Raw genomic sequence first — 22,677 nt, 5'->3', positions numbered from 1 at the left:
TGCCGTCCCAGCACTGGATTATCTAACTCCAGCCTCCTCTTATGTGAGAGAGTAATGCCTTTGGTGTTTAACCTGCAGTTAGTTGGGGCTTTCTTTTACATGTAGCCAAACACAACTCCCGGCTGATGCACTACATTTTAGAGATAAGAGATTCAGATCCCTGGGGCACCTGGTGGCTCAGTCAGTTAAGTGTCTGACTCTTGATTTCAGCTCAGGTCATGATCTCAGGGTTGTGAGATCGAGCCCTGTGTCGGGCTCTGAGCTGAGCATGAAGCCTGCTTAAGATGCTCTCTCCCCATCTCTCTCCCTCTCTAAAAAATAAAAGAGAGAGAGAGAGAGAGAGAGAGACTTGGATCCCTGAAGATTAAGTGATGTTTTATTTAATGCCATTTAACCATCTTTCAGAATCAGTAGAGCCCAAGTTCTCCCAACCCCTGTGTTTATGATCTGCCCAGCCTACACAGCAATGATTCTCAAACTTTAGCTTGCATTGGAACCATCAGGAAGGCTTGTTAAAACACAGATGGCTGGGCCCCACCCTAGAGTTTCTGACTCAGCAGCCTGGGGTAGGGCCAAGGGACCAAACTTTGAGAATACGTTACCACTGGACCAAACTCTGCTAACTCCTCCTCATCTTCCATGGCCAGACCCACAGCCAAAATCCAGCCCTCATGACCACATACCTGGAATGTCATATAGCTGGCCACCCTGTCCCTGGTTCTAACTTAACTGACTCCCCCTACTCACCCTCCCACCTAACTAATCTTGCTTTCCCACATCCTACTGCTGTTTCAAACCCTGATAGCTTCCTATTGTTTATTAGATTAACTCCAAATCTCTCTGCAGGACTTTTCAGGCTCCCACGTTCCTCTGCCCTCTCTCCTTACTACCCCCTAGCCATGACTCTGAAGAGAGAGGAACCATCATTCTCCTTATTTTATAACCCAGGGGACTGGGAGCACTCCCAGAGAAAAGCTGGCCAGGTCAAAGCCTTTGGCAGATCCAAACTGGAAACCAATGACCGTTCCCAACCATCGCGAGCTCCCTGAGATGGCCCAGCGCCTGCCTCGGGGAACAAGGCACCAGATCCCTTGCAAGCAGCCCACAGCGGGTTCTGCAGAAGGGAAGCAGCAGCGACACCATGGAAACTCGGGATGAAGTGAGAACATAATGTGCATTTCAACTCATTACTCCAGAAAGGGAACGCAGCCAGGAGGACCTGAGAGTGCTTGTGTGCTGTTATTCTGAATTTTGAAAGAGAGGGCAAACTTTGAGGAAATTGGCAGCAACTTCTTCCAGCTCCAGCCAACATGGCATTCTGTCCTCCCCGAAGCAGCTGTGCGGCTGTGTGGCTGTGCAGCAGCTCTTGCCTCTCTTTGTGTGCACAGAAGGCTGGGAGGTGTGGGGCACCCGAGAGGCTGGGGGCCGCCTCCAACTCCCAGGAGGAGGGATGGAGGGGCTTGGGGCAGAGGCGCGCCAAACGATCCACCAGTTCCGAGGGTCTTTGTTGGCTCCTCTCATCAAAATCAGTCTTCAAATAAATATTAGCTATGCCCTTGCCAGGAAACCTGGTACCTGTATCACTGAGGGCTTTTCTCTGGGAAGGAAAGCTTTTCATCTGTTTATGGCACGTTTTGCTCCTGCTCCATTAAAAAAGAATTAATTCTTTTGTGGCTTTGTTCTCAGTCTGGTCTGCTTTCTTCCATTTTTCCTTCGTCTTATTTATTCATGTAACCTTCCCTCACTCTAAAAGTGACTTGCAGCTGCTTGGTTTTTTCATTGCCCCACCGTGGGCTCCATCTGCGCTCCCCTGGAACGTCCCAGAGCAGCACAGACTCTGACGCTCCCCTGCGTACAAAACCATACCACTCCCTTCTGAGTGCTCCCAAAACCGTGGCTTTGAACGGTGACTCTTCCAACAAATGCTTACTGAGTTACCTGTCTTTCGTGGGCAGTCCTCCCTGTCTTAGGCACCCTGGACGCAGCCTCACCTGCTTGGCTTCTGGTTAAGGGTCCAAAAAAACCCAAAAAACAAAAAACCCTCCCTCCCACCAGGAGCTGCATGGGGGGGATGGCCAGGCCAATGAACAGGGTTCCTTCCCAAGTCCCTCCTTCAGTGACCCTGTCAGCATGGTTTGGAGAGAAGAGACATTACTGCCGGGTGTAACAGAAACTCAAGAATACAAAAAGTATTACTTTTATTGAGAGTCTCTTCCCTCGTGCTCTTTGACTCAACCCTCCATTCCTTTCTTTTCTTCACCCAGAGACCTACTGTTTTTGCTTTCTCCGAGTGACTAATCTCTGCACAATTTAAGTGGGAGGAAAGTGAAACCCTTGCCTTGAGTAATTTTAGTAAACTTCATATTCTCCTACCTGGATTTCATCGTGGGAAGATAACTGGAAGATTAGCATTCAAAAAAAAGAAAGAAAGAAAGGAGATAGAAGGAAACAGCAACCTGGACAAGAACGTATCCGCACGCGGAGAAAAGAGTCAGTTGCACCCATTACAAATGTTCCCAGAGAACGTCTAGGCTCTGTAAGCTGCAAGGTAACACACCCTGAAACGGATGGCAATTACTCCATAGTTCTTGAGGCTTCCTTTGTGTAGGATGTTGAGGGAAGGAGGGAAGAGGGTAGCTGCCTTTTTAAATGAAATGGGGGATGGAAATTGCAGGTGAATTGAAAGCACCTGGCAAACAGGCATCTCTTCTCAGTGTTTCCTTGTTTTCGCCCCACACCGGGAAGCCATCGCCTTCCTGGCTCTTTCATGGAATTTCTGTGTGGTCTTGGTCTTACTCAATTAACCTCTCCTCTTCTGCATTTCATCATGCGTGTATGGGTATAAGATCAACTTCAAAGAGGTCCAGGGCCTAATTAATGTCTCTAGGGTGCCTGAAGAGTCTTGGATGGAAAAAAATAAAACCACCACCTGTATGCAGAACTGAGACTGCATGACAGCAGGTGGAAATTATTACTATTAAGTGTGACTCCATGTCAGAATATTTGGCAAACTCCTCCTCTGGGGCATGAGAAATGTCAAGTTGATGAGACTAAGCTTCCTCTGTGACTGATGCTTTCTCTCTCTCTCCCTCTCTCTCTCTTTCTCTATATCTTGTTAACTTGTGAGTAAATGATCACGCTACAATAGAAAGCACTATAGTCAACAGATAATGAAAAGTGAGAGTAAAAGAGCAAAAAGCGTGATGTAATTAATAGCTTTAGGAGAGGACAAACCAGCTTTGCGAACACACCACCAATCTTCCAGGTCGGCTTCTTCATCCGCTCTTCCCTCCATCCCCTGTCAGTGGGTCTCCCAGAGCCAGGACCATCCTGAAACTCAGTGCAAACGCTGATGGACTGATGTTTTCGAGGTCAGGAAAATAACTCTTTACACGAAGTTCTTAAAAGAATCATTCAAAACCTTTACCAATCCCAATCATCTTCCCGTTAGTTACTTCGTAAAGAGTCAATGAATGGCCACTGCAATTTATTTTAAGCTCTCCAACTGACGTTCATCTCACGTAAATGGACAACAGTACCATCTTTGCTGTGAGCATAACAGGATCATTTGCAGGATTTTCTTTCAGGCTGGAAGATGGCTTGGTAAAGTCAAAACCTATATTTGTTTGTTCATCTATTTAATACATATTTATTGTGTTCCCTTGGAGTGACAAGCACCATGTTTCAGGGCACATGGGGATGCTGAGACAAAGCCGACAGGTAATTGGTGTATTGTATGAGCTGAAAGTGGACTCCTAAACCATTTGCACAGCAGGACAGATAGTCGTACATGACAGAGATGGTCTCAGTCAGGGATTTTTAAACTCAACAAAGTAACAAAAGGGGGAAATGGCTGAATAACATTAGGTTTGGTTGATGCTGTCTGTTTTTTGTAAAGTATACTTCCTTTCTGGATGTTTTAGGATCCCTTTTACACTACACTAACCTCCAATCCACCATATAGACAGAATCTCCTTACTCTCCCTGTTATTTCCTATATTCCTATTGGCTTTCTATTTTTCACATAATATGTATTGGAACTCATGGAAACAATCTTTTTGAGTGTTGAAAACAGACAAGGTAAAATAATGTATTAGTCAGGGTTCTCCAGAGAACCTCAACCAACCAGGAGTGAATATGAACATCTATCTATCTATATCTATATCTATATCTATATCTATATCTATATCTATATCTAATGTATATCAGGAATATATATGAATATATATATGATTTCACATATATATCATATATATTCATATATAATCATATATGTATTCATACATATAATTTCATAAATATTCATATGTATTATAGATATAATTTCATGTATATGAAATTACAAATATACGAAATCAAGAATTGACTCACACTATTATGGAGGCTAGCAAGTCCAAATTTTCAGGGTGGGCCAGCGGGCTGGAGACCCAGGAAAGCCAGTCTGCCAGTTTGAATCCGAAGACTGTCTGCTATAGAACTAGGAAGAGCTGGTATTGTAGGTGAAGTTGGCTGTCCACTGGAGAATTCGCTCTTATTTTGGGGCCAGTCTCTTTGTCTTCAATTGATTTGGCAAGGCCCATTCACATTATGGAGAGCAATCTGCTTTACACAAAGTTCAGCAATTTAAAAGTTCATCTCTCTTAAAACATCCTCTCAGAAACACCCAGAGCAATGTTGGATCAAATATCTGGGCACATTGTACCCTAATCAAATTGACACATAAAATTAACCATCATAAGTAAAAAGCCCAATACCAACATAACTTTTTGACTTCTTGTAGCATCTTTCCCTATAAGAGTGTTTATAAATATCCCTCTCCATTTCATAAAGTTACAGAGAAAATAACAGACACACGACTGATGAACAAATTAAATATTCCAGGTTCAGCCTTACTCTACCTGCCACCATTCTTGATGTATTGTCGTATGATTTAAATATATTTCTTAAATCCCAAAGATTTTAGCTCCAAACATATGTTCCTAAAATCTATTACAATACCTTAGTAGTGCAATTTTTTTAAAAGGTGTATTTCTTAAATACCTGAAAAATAACAGATATCCCCCAAGTCCCACCCAATCTTCTCTTTTGAAATCAAGAAAATGCCAGTGCCTCAAAGAGCTACTGACCTACTTCATTACTTGATATCCCACATAGACCAGGGAAGGGAGCAGAACATAAATCATGGGCACTCCCTGCTTTCAAAAAAGGAAGCTGGCTTGGAATAAAGGAGCACATCACTGCAAGGAGGTTGCATCACGTACATTTAATCCACAAGTGCATTTGACCTCTTTTAAAGTAGGGAGCAAATAATCCTGATATTCATTTACTTTACAGGTACCGATGATACGGTGACAATGACTTCGGATAAAATGACACACCATACTCACTAACTAAAAGTTACAGATTTGCAACAGTGTCATAAATATAGTAGGTATACAACAAATACTTGTTAAAGTTCCACTTCGTTTTTCAACAGAGTTTAAAATGAGTAATTGCAATACCAATGTTTGTTAATTCATTTAACCCATATGCATGCTGAGTACTTATTATACACTAAGCTCCACTGAGAACGTAAAAATGAGTAAGCCCTTATTCCTAGCCAGAGAAGTCCAGAGCCCTGTACACAAGATAGAGAAGCCAACAGTGAATTAGAATAACAACGTGAGAGATGCCGCACAAGTTTCTACTAAGAGCCATCAAAGCAAAGTGGAATGGCTCTCCCTGAACTGCCTTCTTTGGACCATCATCCTGTAGATCGTACCTAAAGTATTTTCACAAAGGATAGCTAGTGGTTGTATTCCAAAGTCAAAGCCATGACAGATCAGTGAAGAGACATGAGAGAACTAGTAAAGATATGGAGTACTGATACGGAAGTAATCGCTGATTACTCTTATGCATGGTATCTACAGTTGAATAACAATAAATTTTTTTCATCTTAACAACTTTGAACTAAGAATAATTTATATCAGAATTGGCGATCACACACTCCTTCCCTAGTACATTGCAACCTACTTAAGAGCTACATTACATCTCTCCCTGACTAATCACTTCATATTCTGTGGTCAATAAATCCTTCCCCTGCCATGTATGGTGCCAACTTTCACACAGTTCAACTTTCCAGTCGAAAGGCTGTAAGGCACAGCAGAAAATGGTCCCCGTGTGAGACAACAGGTGACTTAGCAAATGACCAGAGACCATTCTTGGTAGCAGGTTGACGTTTGCAGCAGGGGTATTACATACACTCTATTCGTCTACTATTCTGGTTCTGCTTAACCCAATCCTGTGGATGTGCTTTTGAGATATCAGACCTAGAAATGAAGTATTGAACTAGAAATGTTCCTTCAAGCAGCCTCATTATGCAGGTAAAGAATCACAGGCCAAAGTAACTTGTCCAAAATGGCATAGTTAGGAAATGATGAAGCCAGAACCATAGTCTAGATTTTCTTTTTTTTTTTTTTAGATTTTTTATTTATTTATTCATTTGACAGAGATAGAGACAGCCAGCGAGAGAGGGAACACAAGCAGGGGGAGTGGGAGAGGAAGAAGCAGGCTCAATAGCAGAGGAGCCTGATGTGGGGCTCGATCCCATAACGCCAGGATCACGCCCTGAGCCGAAGGCAGACGCTTAAACTCTGTGCCACCCAGGCGCCCCCATAGTCTAGATTTTCTTATTCTTTTAATTCTATCAAATTCTGAAGTGGACCATTAGATAAAAATGCCACCCTGAAGACAAACATTAATAACTACCACTTGAATGATCTAAAATTCAGGATCAGTGAATAACTGGGTTGCTCTTTTATCAACAGATACATTGCACATGGAAAACCAAAGTCCCCTGAAGGAAATTGGGGATACTGGAATGATCTGTAGAGATCAGGCAATGGTCATACTGTGGGAAATACACAAGAACCCCTAGAGAAACATGGTTTTCTGCAAAGCTTGGACTCTGTGAAGACAAGCATTGTGTGGATTCATTTTTATCCACAGCGTATAACAACGCCTGGCAATAGACAAGCCTTGTTTGCCTAACAAGTGGCTTTATGTAGATCTTCACAATGACACTGAACAAGAGTGATTCTCATGTGAATGTGTCATAGATACGGAGCACAGCACCTCCCTGAAGGTTGCAGTATTTACAAAAACGATGGTGAGTTGTTGGCATTTGCTCTGTTGAGTGATAACAACAGACCACACCTCACTGATTTAAAAGTTGATGGCCTTGTTAAGGAAGAAATGGAATGTCTGAAACCAGAAGTAATTTCTCTCATTCTTTCAATCTGCTTTAAAATTCACATTTGCTGACCACTAACATCAATATTATCTCTTGTCATGAGTTTCATGAGTGCATGTGATTTTTCACCTTCTGGCTCGAAACAAGTTTTCCCTTAAATGACCACTAGAGAGAGAGAGAACAAGAGAGAGAAAGTGTGTGTGTCAATTAACCAACTCCAAATAAAACACTGGAGCTGATTTACATTTCCAGGAATAAAGCATTACGACTCAAAGAACCATGGGAGTTTGGACAAACTTAAAACAAGTAGAAGTCGACCAGCTCCTGAACTGCCAATGGTACAGTGCACACAACTGTCCAAGTTTTCAAGAGACACCTGGAAACAAATAAAGAGAAAATATACTGTCATTATCAATTGCAGTAAGACTCTAGATTACACCTGACATTGCATCATAAACACTCATCAGATATTTGGCAACAAGAGCTGATATAAATGAAAAGAAAAGTGATGCTATGATTAAAAAAACAAGATTTAAAAGACAGTTAATATCATGAAAAACTCTTTAAAATATACTGTGACATGAAAAAAGCTGTATGACCCCAGCTGTATAAAAACTCTAAAGTGTGTGCGCATTGTGTTAGCTGATGCTGTGTAACAAACTTCTCTAAAACTTAGTAGCTTAACACTTATTTTGGCCATGAATCTGTAATTTGGTTCCAGCTCGGTGGGGACAGCTCCTTTCTCCTACACTCAATGTTGACTGGGACAACTTGAAGCCTAGGCCCAGAATCATCTGAAGTTTTGCTCGATCACAAAGCTGGTTGTTGATGCTGGCTGTTGACTAGAAGTCTTGGTTCCTCCCCATGTGGGTCTCTCCTTTTGGTCTTCCTATAAAAGATGATTTGGGCTCCCTCACAGCATGGCGGCTAGATTGAAGGGCAAGCATCCCAAGAGCAAGAGTGAGAAAGCCAGGAAGTAGCTGAATTATGTTTTCTAACCTAACCTTTTAAAGCACACAGCATCACTCCCACCAAGCCTGCCCAGACCTGGGCAGGGAGGGAGCAAAAGATTTCTCAATAGAAGAGAATCAATGTCACCTTGCAAAAAGAGCATGTAGGATGGGATATGCATTGATGTGACCATCTTTGGAATATACTCTGCCACACAGAGAAAAAAACAATGACGGCAAATACATTAAAATGTTACCTGATTATCCTTGAGTGCTGTGATAATGGCTTACCTACTTACTTCCAACTGTTTTCCAAAATCTTAACAATTGCCATGCTTTACTCTCATAATCATTGCTCTGTTGTATGTTTGGTGGGAATGAGGGGATGCAATGGGAATGTAATCACTTTTCCCATAGTACTAGCAAATTTTGGATTTTGAGATCCCCTTATCCAAGAGTGTAACTCATTCATTACATATGCCATAAGCTAGCCTTCTCAAAGAAGGTTCTGATTTAAGGAATGCTTGGTGCTTAAACAAAAGAAAACAAAAAAAACAGAAAAAAAATGTTCCATGATCCATATGATTGAAAACCTTTGCCTCCTAGATCTTATCCCTGAAGGAGATAATATGCATGTGAACATTTTAAAGGCTCTGGAATATTCTGCTATAAAGACATTATTAACCCAGCTTTCCTGGCATTTGAGCCAAATTTTTGTGCATCCACCAGTTGAAGATACTTTGGGGTCTACTTCCCTAAACCAGGATTTCTCAACCTCAGCATCATTGACATTTTGGGCTGGATAATTTTTTTGTTGTAGAGAATTGCCCTGTGTATCCCTGTTTTCCACCCCCTAGATGCCAGTTGCAACACTCACTCCTATCCCAATTGCAAAAAAAAAAAAAAAAAAAAAAAAGTCTCCAGACATTTCCAAATGCCCCTAGAGCACAAAATCACCCCAATTGAGAACTAGTTCTCTAAACCAACAAGCAAAATTGGTTATTAGCTTGTCAATTGTGAAGAAAGAAAGAGAGAGAGGGGGAGGGAGGAAGGGAGGGAGAGGAAAGAAGAAAGAAAGAAAGAAAGAAAGAGAAAGAAAGAAAGAAAGAAAGAAAGAAAGAAAGAAAGAAAGAAAGACAAAGAGAAAGAAAGACAAAGAGAAAGAAAGAAAGAAAAAGGCTTGCCCAGATAATTCAAGAAATCAGCTGAAGGTTGTTGTGAATCTGGTGACTATAAATACACCTTCAGCGATCACCTCCAAAACCAAGCACATTCACTGACTAGAGATCTCTCTACCAAGAAAGTAGCAAGAGCAAAACCAAAAATATTTGCTTCTATAGTTCTCATTTTTTAAAAGATTTTATTTATTTATTTTAGTTGGAAAGAGAGTGTGTGGAGGGGGTAGGGGGGCAGAGGGAGAGAGAGAATCTCAGGTAGACTCCTCACTAAGCGTGGAGCCCAATGCCGGGCTCAATCTCATGACCCACGAGATCACAGCCTGAGCCTAAACCAAGAATCAGACACTTAACTGACTGAGCTACCCAGCTGCCCCGATAGTTCTCATTTTAAAAAACCTATAGTCATGGTGCACCGGAGTGGCTCAGTTGGTTAAGCAGGTCATGATCCCAGAGTCCTGGGATCGAACCCCACATTGGGCTCCCTGCTCAGTGGGAAGTCTCCTCCCTCTGCCCCTCACCCCATTCATGCTTGCTCTGTCTCTTCCAAACAAATAAATAAAATCTTTAAAAAAAATAAATAAAAAATAAAAACTTATTGTCAAATCATGCCAATCTAGTCTAAATAACAAAAAGTTCTACCCAGATTCGCAAAAAGATTGATTTCCAGAATTTTTAAAGAAATGAAGTGGGTTTTTTTTCTTTAAAAAACATCCTGGGTTTGCTGCAAGGTTAAGCAGGTTTGTCATAGAGTTCAAGGAATCCACTTTAATAAGTTTTATATATATGTAATTAGCAAATACATTATTTACATATATATAAGGCCTTCTCTTAAAAATAATTGATCTAGCTGATGATCTTACTTAGAGAATGATTTAAATGTTAAAGTTTATTCAAATTCATATCCACAAATCCATAATTGCCAAGTCTTTAGAACTACCCAAAATGCTCACTCTTTTCCATGGGCTCTTCAGATATTGCAAATGCTATTAAGTTCTCCAAACTAAAACAGAATAGCCAAAAAAGACCAATAAAGAGAAAAACAAGATAGCGCAGGGTTGGAAAGAACCTGAAAAGGGATAACATTTTGGAATTTTAAGACCAGGGTAGCATCAGAGATAGGTGTCTGGCTTTCTCTGGAAAGCGACCTCTAGGATGGACTCCGTGTTCCTTAATGGTGTTCACATCCCTGTGCAATCCCGTCCCACTGAGTAAGACAGGACTTGTAGCTGCTTCTACCAAGTACGATAGGGCAAAAATGATGGAATGCCACTCCTGATATTAGGGTCTTTCTCCTCTCTCACTCACCCAGCGGGAAGCCACAGCCATATTCTGAGCTGCTCTATGAAGAGGCCCAGGGCTTCCTGGAACTGAGGGAGGCTTCTGCAACCCACGGAGAACCGTGATTCTCAGTCAAACCTCCCAAAGGGAACAGAATCCTTCCAAGAACCAAGTGAGTAAACTTGGATCCTTCTCTGACAGAGCCTTTCGAAGAGGCTGTTCCCTGATGGTGGCTTTACTTTTAACTTCTCGAGAGGAAAGTGCTCAGCTGTGTTGCTCCTGGCTTGATGACCCACAAAGGCAGTGAGACAACACAGGTTTATTGTCATATGCCACCAAGTTTGGGGATAATTTGTTATATAGCAATAGATACTGTTATGGAGCGAATCGTGGCACTCAGAATTCGTATGCTGACGCCCTCAACCCCCGGGACCTCAGAATGTGACTGTATTTGGAGACAGGGTCTTTAAAGCGGTTATTAAGTTAAAATGAGGCCATTAGGGTGGGTCCTAATGCAGTTTGACTGGTGTCCTTGCAAGAAGAGAAAGAGACACCAGAGATGGCACACAGAGAAGAAAGACTGCATGAGGACATGGGGAGAAGGCAGCTATCTACCAGCCACAGAGACAGGCCTCAGGGAAAACCAAACCTGCCGACACTCCACTCTTGGACTTTCAGCCTCTGGAACTGTGAGGAATAAATTTCTGTGGTTTAAGCCTTCAGTCTTCAGTAATTTGCTATGGCAATCCCACCAAACTAATATAGATAATTAGCGTACTTTCTTTTTTTTTATAAGAGGCACACAGACTAGGCCATGGGTGGCAGACTGCATGGGCCAAATCTGGCTTGCTGCCTGTCTGTGTAAATAAAGTTTTATTAGAACACTGCCGCGGCCATTGGTTTACTTATGTCTCTGGCTACATCCACATTGCAATGGTAGAGCTGAGTGGCTGTGACAGAAACCATATGGCCCACAGAGCTTATAATATTTACTATCTGGCTCTTTACAGGAAAAGAAGTTTGCTTGCTGACCCCTGGACTCAACAATCTCCAAGGAATCAAGTATTCAAATTTCGCAATGTAAGCTTCCAGAACCTAGACCCTCTGACACCCAGAATGACTGTCTATACATTAGACATCTCAAAAGATGGTCCTGGGCCCAGCAGCATCAGCACCACCTAGAAACTGTGTAGGAATGCACATAACCGGGCCTCACCTCAGACCCCCTGAATCAGAAGTTATTGAGGTGGGGCCTGGCAATCTGTGTTTTAACAAGCTGTCCACACACTGATGGGAACCACAGTATTAGATCACTCTCCCCAACTCACAGCCATGCATTGAAAGCATAGTAAGAATTGTTTTATGCTTAAAAAAAAAAAAAAAGTCAGGCCAAAATACTGCCTGCAAAGAAAAGAGGTATTTTCAAAGGACGTTTTCCAATGTTCCTTGATTAGAATGAAAAATGAAGGTGATATTAAATACTAATAATATGATTGCTTGATCGTTATCATTTATCTCCCTTTGTGGAATTAGTGAAAAACCGCAGCTGTCAAAGTGTGTGTTTACTTTAGCTGTCAGTTAGAATTGTCCCCTACGCTGAGCACCCTGACAGTGTTAACCTCGTCCAAGGAAAGGACGTTTTGCGTCGTATACATGCCATATGCTACGAGAGCAAATTCCAAACGCTCTTTCCAAGACCCAGCCAATGAAGTCTAATTTTGACTTACTTAGATATTAAAATTGACCAGAGTAACGACACAAATTCAGGGCATTAAATATATTTTCTAAATGTAAGGCCTTAAAGAAAAAAAAGAAAAAAGAAACAGGAAATGATGACGCCCACACACTCAGAAGAGGAATCCCAGGACCAAAAACCCATTTCCTGCCCTGCAAGGTAACAGAAACGTCTCTTCTTTATCTATAATCTGGTTCCTGTGCCACTCAGAATCAAGATCTAAGCCAAAATGTTGGTTCAGGGTTGGCAGAAGAATTCTATTTCTTCTTTTCCTTGAAAAACACAGAACTAGAGCGGAGTCCCCTATCTTGTCTCTGTGCACGAAAAAGAAAGAGACAGAATCGTCTTCCATTACTACCTGTAAAGCCCTTGGCCCCACTGCAGCACCACTCACACAACCAGGCGGACCTTGCTCGGCTGGTGTGTTCAACTGGAATCTCTCTGCTATGAGTACTGACGAGAGAGGGATGAGTCAGGGTTTTGCATTCAGACCCGGTCCTGGTGCCCTCACGGAACCTTCGACAATGCTGAGTTTTAGTCAAACACAGCTCAAAATCAACAAGTACAACTGGTAACGTGCTATCATTTCACGCTGAGGCCAGATGGATACAATAGGAAGACAAATCAAGGTTCTGTGATTATCTGCTTCCTTGGGCTTGTGAACAGCTCCATAGAGTAGCAACTGGGGAAATGTGCTTCTATTTTACTTGCTATTTGACTTTTTTCCGCTGGTGGCAGGGTTCTAATGCTTTGTATGGAACCGGCGAGCGGGGGTGGGGGGGGTGTTGCTTAACCAATATGTGGACCAGGGAAGGAGTGTCCAGTTATTTGACTCTTTTTCAAATCTGCCTAAGAGACGTGCTTTGCTCTAGAGAAGTGTTAGGGGTATTTGCTGGTTATCGTGACCATTTCTTCTTGCACAAACAGTACCGGAAGATGCGACTCCCTCCTGAAGGAGAAAGAAGCAGGAAAGTTGGCTAGAGCTCTAATGGCTACAAACAGACCTTATCTAGGAGCTTTCAGATAGATGTTGAGAGCGTGGACTCGCACCCCAACCCAACAAGCATTTTTCTTACCTCGCATATGGTCAACAGTGTTTGTTCTCTGATGTTCTCCCCTCCAAAACAGATCGAGATGCAGTACCTGAATGTAAGGTGGTAAAAGAAACAGCTTGGCAGTTTCTTACAAAATTAAACATACACTCACCTTTTGATCTATCTAGTCTGCTCCTGCGTGTTGACCCAGATAAAAATATTTACCCCAAGAAGAGCATATGGCCACACAAAGACTGGTGTGTGTATGTTCACAGCAACTTTATTTATAATAGCCCCAAACTAGAAACAACTCTAAGGTCCATCAGCAGGTGAAAGGATCAACAAACAGCCTGCCCTGCCAGGTAACAGAAACGTCTCTTCTTCATCTATAATCTGGTTCCTGTGCCACTCAGAATCAGGAGCTAAGCCAAAATGTGGGTTCAGGGCTGGCAGAAGAATTCAGTGTCTTCTTTACCTTCTCAAAATCATTGTGCTGAGTGAAAGAATGCTGTATGATTCCATTTACATAAAACTGCAGAAATTGCAAGCTAATCTACAGCGACAGGAAGTCGATCATGGTTGCCTAAGGATGGGGGCGGGAGGAGGGAGGACTTCAAAGGGACATTAGGAAACTTGAGGGGGTATGTTCACTATTTTGGGTGTGGTGATGGTGTCATGGGTTCACACACATGTCAAAATGCACCAGGCTGTTCGCTTTAAACATGAACAGCTTTATTGCGTGTCAAGTGTATCTGCATCACACTGGTTTTGTTTGGGTTTTTTTCTGGTATGATTCCTACCTTCTTTTCACTGCAGAGACCAGATATGATGCAAACTGGAAATGTGTGGTGCATTTGCGAAGTGCTTGGAGAAGTCAGATCAGGTATCACTTTTAGCACCATGAATGTCTTTCTGCTGAGAAATGTTGTCCTCCTCACTCTGGTTTCCCCCCATCCCCACCCGAAACCCAGCTGTGCCTCAGAAGAACACACCATCTCTGATTCCAGGTTCACAGACTCCTATGGTCTCTTCTCTCCAAGAGAGGAAAGAGCTGACGAGGCCCACTCTTTCTCTCCTCCCTGCAAAGTCAAAGAGGGGGACAAACACAAGGTGGGAGGTCAAGTCGCCAGATGCCCAAGACCCCACGCATCACGCCACAAAAACCAGCCTCCAGCAGCAAGTTACCTTGAACTGGGGAACGGGGCCTTCTGGGCGGGCTTAGTCTAGATCTGATCTCGGAAGACACAGAAAAGCGAAAGAGGGGAAAATCACCTGGGTAGAAACATTCCCCGCAGGGCCCGGACCCCGGGGGAGACCCTTGTCCTTCCTGACCTCATAGGAAAGCCCCCTGCTTCTCAAAGCAGCCTCGCACCCTCAGACAGATGCTTGCCGGGAAGAAGCCCCTTTGTGCTAAGCAGCCGGTTAGCATTAGCTGCAGTCCCTCGGTTTCCACGCTCAACTAAAGGGCTAACAAGCACCATGCCTCCTTCCAATGCCCCCATCTGAGAGCTCGATGGTTGCTCCAGCCCATCTGTCCTTATTCTGTGCCTCTTGCTATTCACGGCTCCCGCCCCAGCTCACGCGCACACACCCACGTGCTTATTTCAGAATCTCCGATGTCACGAGAGGAGTGTTTGCTATGGGTCCTCTCCGAGATGAAGGGAACAAGGTGCTCGTGCCCGTCCAGGATGCTTGACCTTCTGGGAACACAAGGTTCCAAACCAAGCTGGTGTCAGGGGTCGGGGCGGGGGTGCTGTGATGCCCGTAGGGCAAACATTCATGATATCTCGTGTGTCTCGAGGACTCTGAAACCGATTTCCCATGGGGAAATGAAGGTTTGTGATTTTCCAGTCAGTCCTAAATCGAAGCACAACTCCTGGTGATTCTATGGACTTTTCTGTTTAAGACCTTCTCGCATCCGTCTCGGGTGCACTGGGACATCTCTGAGAAGCGACGCTGCCGTTTGTGCATCAGTGCCCGCTACAGCGTCATGACCAGGGGCAGTTCCTCACACAAAATGCTCATTTCACATAGTTAGTATAAAAACATAGTGTCCGGGGAACATTCTGGATTGGCATCACTGGGGGTGGGGGGAGCTAATGGCCTCTAGTGGGTAGAGGCCAGGATGCTGCTAAACCCCTACAGAGGTCAGGACAGCCCCCAACCAAACACACACGCCAAAAATTATCTGCCCTGAAAAGGTCAGTGGTGTGGAGGTTGAGAGACCCTGACATACGATGAGAAGTTGTGTCTTTCTGGGGACTTACCAAATTTACGGAAAAGTTAGCCACCCCCGTTTTAAATTCAGTTTTCAGAATCTGGTGTTGGGCGAAGCATCTAACTTTTCTGCCTCAATTTTGCAGGTGTGCAAAATGGGAATGATCCTATGTCATATATTCCTCTTCTCTCTGTCTTCCTCCCTGAGAGCGGCTAATGAGTGTTTGCCAAGTACTTTGAAGATTCTAATTACTGTTATCCCCAGTCTATCAGTTCAAGGTTGTATAGCACCTGGGAGTCCTGCAGATGGGATACCCAGCGAAGGAGCTCGTCCTGTCACTGCTGTTCCTGCTTATCCTTCTCGGAGGCCAGTATCACGCCCTTAGGCTTGAATCACTCAAAGTCAAATTACTCAAATCAACTTTAGAATCTACTGAAAGAAACCAAGGGTTCTCACAATTAAATCACAACCTTTCCCAAAGTCAAGGACTTCCAGTTGCCAGCAAGCAGGATTCAGAAAGTCGTCTAATGTGGCAAGCATTCTATAGATCTTTGTTGATTGCCTGCTTGAGGCATAATTCACATCAAATGCATAACACAACTGGAGATAGTAATACCTAAATTTCAGAGGTGCCATGAGGATTACATACATTATTTTTATTTTTTTAAAGATTTTTATTTATGTATTTGAGAGACAGAGCACAAGCAGGGGGAGCGGCAGAGGGAGAGGGGAGAAGCAGACTCCGCACTGAGCAGGGAGCCCAATGTGGGACTCGATCCCAGGACCCTGGGATCATGACCTGAGCCAAAGGCAGATGGTTAACTGACTGAGCCACCCAGGCGTCCCCCACATACATCTTTTTTAAGAACCATTCCAGTGTCTCACGTATAGTAAGCACTGCCCTTTAAAAATATAACTTTACCCTTCAAAGCCTGGCAGATGACTGAAGTTTCATCAGTCCCTCACAGAGTTCTTGCCGGTAACCTGAAGTTCAGCACCCAAATCTACACGCTGAGCGGGGACGATCCTCCACGTCTCTCTTTTCCTCCGCGGCCCTGCTTCCTGATCCCAAGCATCTCTGTTTAGAAATGACAGCGGCCTCATGTTCGCAGAGCCGGGGGAATCAACCTGCAAACCTCCACTGAACACACGCTACATAAATCAGCAGCGTGAGAGCTGCCGTGAGACACTGAAAACAGGAGGGCGTGTATCTGTCACCGTGGAATGTCCAGCTGACCTGAGAAGTCAAGGCAGCATCGGATTACAGCGAACTCACCATGCCAGGCATGCAGAGGTGTTCGAGCGAGTAGCGTGATTTATAAGAGCTCGGGGAAAATTCAGAGGGAAGGACCTGCCCGGAGTGGACTGGGTGGGCTTCTTGGATCTGGGGGATTTAAGAAAGCCTAGAAGCAAAGTAGGAGTTCCAGAAGGCAATGTTAAAAAAAACAGCCTACGCTGTCCTTTTCACTTCCCTGCCTATTGCAGGGTTTTTCACCTCTGATTTTTCCAGGCAAAATTTTGCCTCCAGGGCAAAGGCCCTTGGTCTGGCATGAGCTGGATGTCCCATTGCTCGGCGCCACCTCTATGAACGGTCTCAGGCCCGGGGCCTGAGAGTCTGCATTTCTAGCCAGGCCCCAGGCCATGATGCTGTGGCCCGTCCAGACTTCATTTGGAAAACCACTGAAGGAGAGTATGGACACCTTTGAGCAAATACAAGATCTCTTTGGGGAAAAGATGCAAAATGCACACCTCACCAAAGGCTGGGTTGGGAGCACCAGCCTTTGGGGGAAGCGCACATCCAGGCCCGTACCGTGATGATGTCATTTTACTGGATGTCCAACATCAAAAACTCAGGAAGTCTCAAAGGCCTGGTTCTCTGTTTCTTGAACCCTTGCCATGTGCCAAGGGCTTGGCAATGACATCATCTCACTGACATTTTTGTCTCAGTTTGGAGGGTCAGAGGTAACTGATGCAAAAAGGCTTCTGTGAGTTGCCATGAAGAAAAGGAGGAGATAGACCAGGGACCTAACAAGAGATTTCAAGACACGCACGCACCACACCCACCAACACACCCTGAAGTGACCTTGCACAGGAAGGGGTGGAGGCCAGCCAAAGGGACCAGAGAGAAAAAACAACCCAAGGCAGACGGCAGATAAACTCGTCTGTGGTCAGGTCCAAAGCCTAGGAATCGAATCAATTCTGGAAAGTGGTCACCCCCCAGATCTGCTTACATCTCATCAGGCACATTTTTTAACTCGTATTTTCTTCATTTTTAAAGCTGCTTACCAGTCATGGCCCTTACACTGCATTTAATGTTTTCCAGAATCTCCTACGGAGTCCCTATGGAACCCAGATTCTTTCTTCCATGTCAGATACGTGTTCCTCTTTGCAAAGAAGACCAGAGCAATTTCTGCCAGTGGCACTACTTTTTATTTCTCATTAAAAGAGCCAAGCTGAAAAGTAAGTTCACCAGTTGAAACTGTCAGGGGAAATTTGAAATGGCAAATGCAATTATTAACTCAGTTGAAATGTGTTATTAATAGTAATACTTAGCTCTGTTGTAGCATTTTCTGGCTTCAAAGCCATTTACAAACATCAACTAATTAATCCTTACCTCAGCGTGGTGAAATAATTAAGTATTATTATCCCATTTTACAGAGAGGGAAACTGAGGCACCCATCAGGGAAGCGCCTTGCCCAAGGCCACAGAAAGGATAGGATGTGCTCTCAGAGTCACGGGCCTTCTGTGACTTTTTTTGATCGTACCCTGGAAAGCTCTCGCTTCTGGGAAGAACGAAATTTCTAGAAGGAACCAGGCCTCCAAAAACAGACATCAACAGAGAACAGCCCTGGACCCCAGCTTTGCACGGCACCTTGCTGCAAATTATCAGAATTTTATTTTTCTTGACTGTTTTCCTTCCTCATTAACTTTATAAAGGCATGCTGACTTGGGGGGAAATGCCGAAGCATTTTAATGATGTATGAAATTTAAAAAAATAAAGCCTCCTGCCCACACAGAGAGAATACAAGCCTGGTGCTGGGATCCATGCTTTCCTCTGGCCCTCTGGTTCTGCAGCCCTGAGGTTTCTGTGCCATAGAGCTCAGCGGCAGCCAGGAACTTGTTTTTAAAGGGAAAGAAAATGAACATCAAGACTTCGCAGGCTCCAAAAGAGCGGAACTTGGTCCTAATTGCCCCTTTACAAAATCCTCTCCTCACTTCCATCCCCTGGACTTGGGTCAGAGCCGCCCGCCCACCACGACGCCCGTCTGGTTTTTTCCTTCTCTTTCGTCTCCTGTTCCCCCGTTCGCCCTCCTGTTTTCAGCAAGAAAGGTGACAGCTTGGGTATGAGTGGTGCTTCCTTCTAAGTCTCTCCCCACAGTCTACAGCCTCTGTGGTTGATAAGGAAAGGTCTCAGACTGAAAGTGCCAAGTGTCATGATGTGACAGGTTCCTTCTGAGCCCTGGGCTTCCAGGGGCCCCTTCCTGCTGGGTCCTTGCGGTAGGAGCCTTTCCCCCTTCATTGTGCACTGACAGGGTGTGGGGGGGTCGGGGGGGGCAGGACTGAAAGCAGATCAGCTACACCCCCCAGCCTGGTGGAGACCCCCCTCCGCCCCCCCAGGATCCCCCCCCTTGAGTCTGCCCTCCCCGCTTCACCTCATCTTATTGCGCGAACCACATCAGCACTATTTGTAAGCGTGTCCACTGGTGCTTTTCTGTTTTGTGGGTTCGTGTGAAAGTCGTTTCTAGGAGCTGTTAAATCCCCCACACAGTTTAAAAGACTGTAAATTAAAAAACAAAACAAAACAAAACAAAAACGGCACCGTCAAACTTTAGTGATTAGGGACGCCCATTTGGGTGATAAAACTATGAAGAAAAGCACAGAAATGATTACCATACAAAACAAAATAATGGTTACTTCTTAGGGTGTGGAAGGGGGTGTGTGAGGGGCATGGGGAGGGCCTCTGGGGCACCCAGCAAAGGCCTCTTTCTTAACTGGGGTGTGGTTACAAGAGTGTTCATGTTCTAATTCATTAATCACTAAGTAATACGTGCTTGTGCAGTTTTCTCTGGTTCTGCTCTGATTTACCATTTTTTTTAAGTTTTAAAAAAAATCAATGGAACTGCATGAACCTCATTCGCAGTGCATGGATAGTGGCCCAAGAACACTGGTGGGTTCTATTACACTCTGGATTTAATAAAATTATTTCTATTTCCCCTCATTAAATCCAAAAGTATCTCCTAGAGTTCCCCCAAGAAAAGGTAACAAGTTTTGAAGCTTTCTGGGGGTGAATTGCTCTTTGAAATGTGCCAGGTAATAGATGGAAAGAGCAAAGCTTGGTTGGTTTCCTCTCTTATGTTGAAGCTGTGGAGGGCTCCGAGTCTCTGGAATACAAGGGGTGTGGGGGGAGGGAGGGAGGGAGAACCTCAGTCCCAACGGACACATCAAGGCAAGCCCCGGTTGCCCACGCAGGTTTGGAGGATCAGCGCCCCTCACAAGCCCACCCCGCCAGCCTCCCCTCCTTCACTCCCAGCTGCCCTCCCTCCCGCACCACACCTGACCACACCGATCGATTCCTGCTGCATTTCCTGGTTCATCTGCAGTGGGTTCTTCTTCGGGAAGCCTTCTCTTAACCCTGAGCTCAGCCACGCGTCTCCTCTCGAACACTGTGCCCAACCCCGTTACATGGAAAGAGTCTCTTTGCACATCTGTCCCCTTCACCGGACCATGAACTCATCTAGGGTAGAGCAGGTCTTATTCATTTCCGCATCTGACACCTGGCATCGCACCCACACATAAAAGGAATTTGGTAAATGTTTGTTTAACCTAAGCATAACTGAACAACTGATTGATTAGACACTGCCTTGTACCAAGGGGGGCATGACCAGGGCCCCCTGTCCCTGTCCCCATTCCCCTTCTTCCACATACACCTGCTCTCTACATCTAGCCGGCCGACAAACAGGGTCATCTAATGAGGTCTCTGGGCCCTCGCACAGAGATCCCAAAAACGTTCCCCGACATAATTCAGATACGTCAGCCAGGGTTTGGATTCACTGCTAAAGTCTGGTCAGAGAAATCTGCCATGGTGCAAGGAGAAATGAGCATGAAATGGTAACATCCACGTAAAACATTGGACAAGCCATGGCCCGAGCAGAGTGGAAGAGAAAAAAAGAAAAATTTGTCATGAACATCGGAATTTTAGCATTTTAGTACAAACAACCTCAAGCAAAATAAATTCAGTCAAAGACTTAGCCCCAAAATCCAGAGCACCTGTCAGATAAACCGTTTCTTTTCTTTCAAGAAAGCAAAAGGGGGGGGAGAAGTGTAGCAGGTCTCTTTAACTGAAGCTACAAACTCAGGTCTTTGGCAAATGCCAAAATATCTTCGATAACACATTTACACACCTATAAAAACAAAAAGTTCGGTCAGAAATGCCAATAAATGATTTCGAGCCTGTATTAAAGCCATACAGCTGCAAAAACATAAAATATATCTCAGGTTTTTTGAGCACCGGCTTCAGAAAAAGGCCAGTTCCCAAGTCTAAATACAACGACTTCTTGAAATGTTACTGGTAAAAATCAGATTGTTTTCAACTTTCTACCGTGTGTATTTCTTTTCTGTGTGCAAAGCCGACTCGGGGCACAGATGAACACTACAAACGTGCCCAAGGAGGGGAGGGGAAGAGTTGGTGATGACGGGTGGGGAGGAGGAAGGGCATCGGGTTGGAAGTAGGTGGAACATTTTGTGGCTTAGCCTCAGCCCCACACCAAGCAGAACTTCTGCCACTCGCACAGATGCAAATGAGGGAGGAAATCAAAGAAACGGGGATCTTCCAAAGCCAGGTGTAAGAAGAAGGCCCCTGCCCCCCAAAGCAGTGCTAAGCAGGGAAGGGATTTGTTAGCGCGTCAAAAGACATTCACCATCCTGGCCGCGGGCGCCCTCGGGTCCGGGTCTCCCCGAAGCCCATGTTCAGCTGTGGCAGGTGGTGTCCCTCCCCAGTTCTGATCCGGCTGGAAGTGCTTGTTTGTTCAGCTTTTCCCCCTGGGCACGGCAAGAAGTTGCTCTGTTGTAATTCCAGTCCCAGCGAGCTCGGTGCATCTTTAACAGTTCTTGTGTTGTTATTAACTTAGTGACTAACTGAGAGGTGTTTGGCTTTTGAAACTGTGCCATGAAAGCTTCTCTCTCATCTCTGGGTGATGTCAGCCCCATAAACGGGAGATGTAGAGGAAACAATAGAGGTTTCAGTGCTAAAATTTAATGAGGGAGACCCTGCTTTTCCCCCAGTCTAAATTCACCTCCGCTTTCTGCACCCGGCAGTGGAAAGGGTCTCTGAAAGAATTTAGGAGGTGGGTTTAGATTTAAGAGTAATTTTGGTGCTTTGACTTTGAAATTCCCTAGGAGGGGGGAAAAACGTGTGAAGGCTTTTTACACTCTCCACCAGCAGATGATTTCAAGCGATTCGTAAGGACTTTATGGAAAGATTTTGCTGATTCCCCAATGCACTTGATACAGATGATCCCAGCGAGCTTTAAAGCAGCCCTCGAAGGCAGGAGACAGTGAGTTTAGCACCAGAAACTAAAAGGCGTGAGCCCTGGAGAACCCCAGTTTGATGCCCAGCAAGTCAACAGCTTAAGGAAAGAGCAAAACCCAGGACCCCTGGATAGGGACTTAGGTTCCTTCCACGTGCCAGAAACAGCCTTAGATATCAGTGTAACCTAGAGAGCTACGTGTCCCCGAAGGAAAGACACATAGTAATGCTCTTCATTAGGAATATACTTTTAAATCCATGGTTGAACATTACAGGGCAATCGTGAAACTGAGCACCCATGTTGACCCACTGACAGCTAACTCATGATATTAATTAATGGTTCGCAGGACCCTTGCCAAAATCTACTCTGAGTGCTGATGCTGACTCAGCACAGTCTCTTCAACGAGTACAATTAACTTTTCACTTTTTTTTATGGTAGCCTCCAACCAAGGCAGTGGAGAGGCGTTTACACGTACAACTTGCAACAGCTTCCCAGTTGCTCTGGGGCCTTCCGACGCAACGAAAAA

The 22,677-nt window shown here is 44.5% G+C and overlaps 1 long non-coding RNA gene across 1 annotated transcript; it reads right to left on the bottom strand.

The window, feature by feature from the left end:
* Window positions 1-6,642: 6,642 nt before the first annotated feature.
* LOC117796416 lies at window positions 6,643-20,327 on the bottom strand. Its single transcript, XR_004620914.1, has 5 exons — window positions 20,179-20,327; window positions 19,278-19,402; window positions 14,399-14,485; window positions 13,449-13,515; window positions 6,643-7,607 (listed from the first exon to the last, which is right to left on the bottom strand). It is a non-coding gene; the product is annotated as an uncharacterized LOC117796416 (long non-coding RNA).
* Window positions 20,328-22,677: the final 2,350 nt, after the last annotated feature.

This window comes from Ailuropoda melanoleuca, chromosome 15, assembly GCF_002007445.2.
Source record: "Ailuropoda melanoleuca isolate Jingjing chromosome 15, ASM200744v2, whole genome shotgun sequence".
In the NCBI taxonomy this organism is placed as follows: domain Eukaryota; kingdom Metazoa; phylum Chordata; class Mammalia; order Carnivora; family Ursidae; genus Ailuropoda; species Ailuropoda melanoleuca.
The sequence above is the reverse complement of the archived record's forward strand: the minus strand, read 5'-3'. Positions and strand labels throughout refer to the sequence as shown.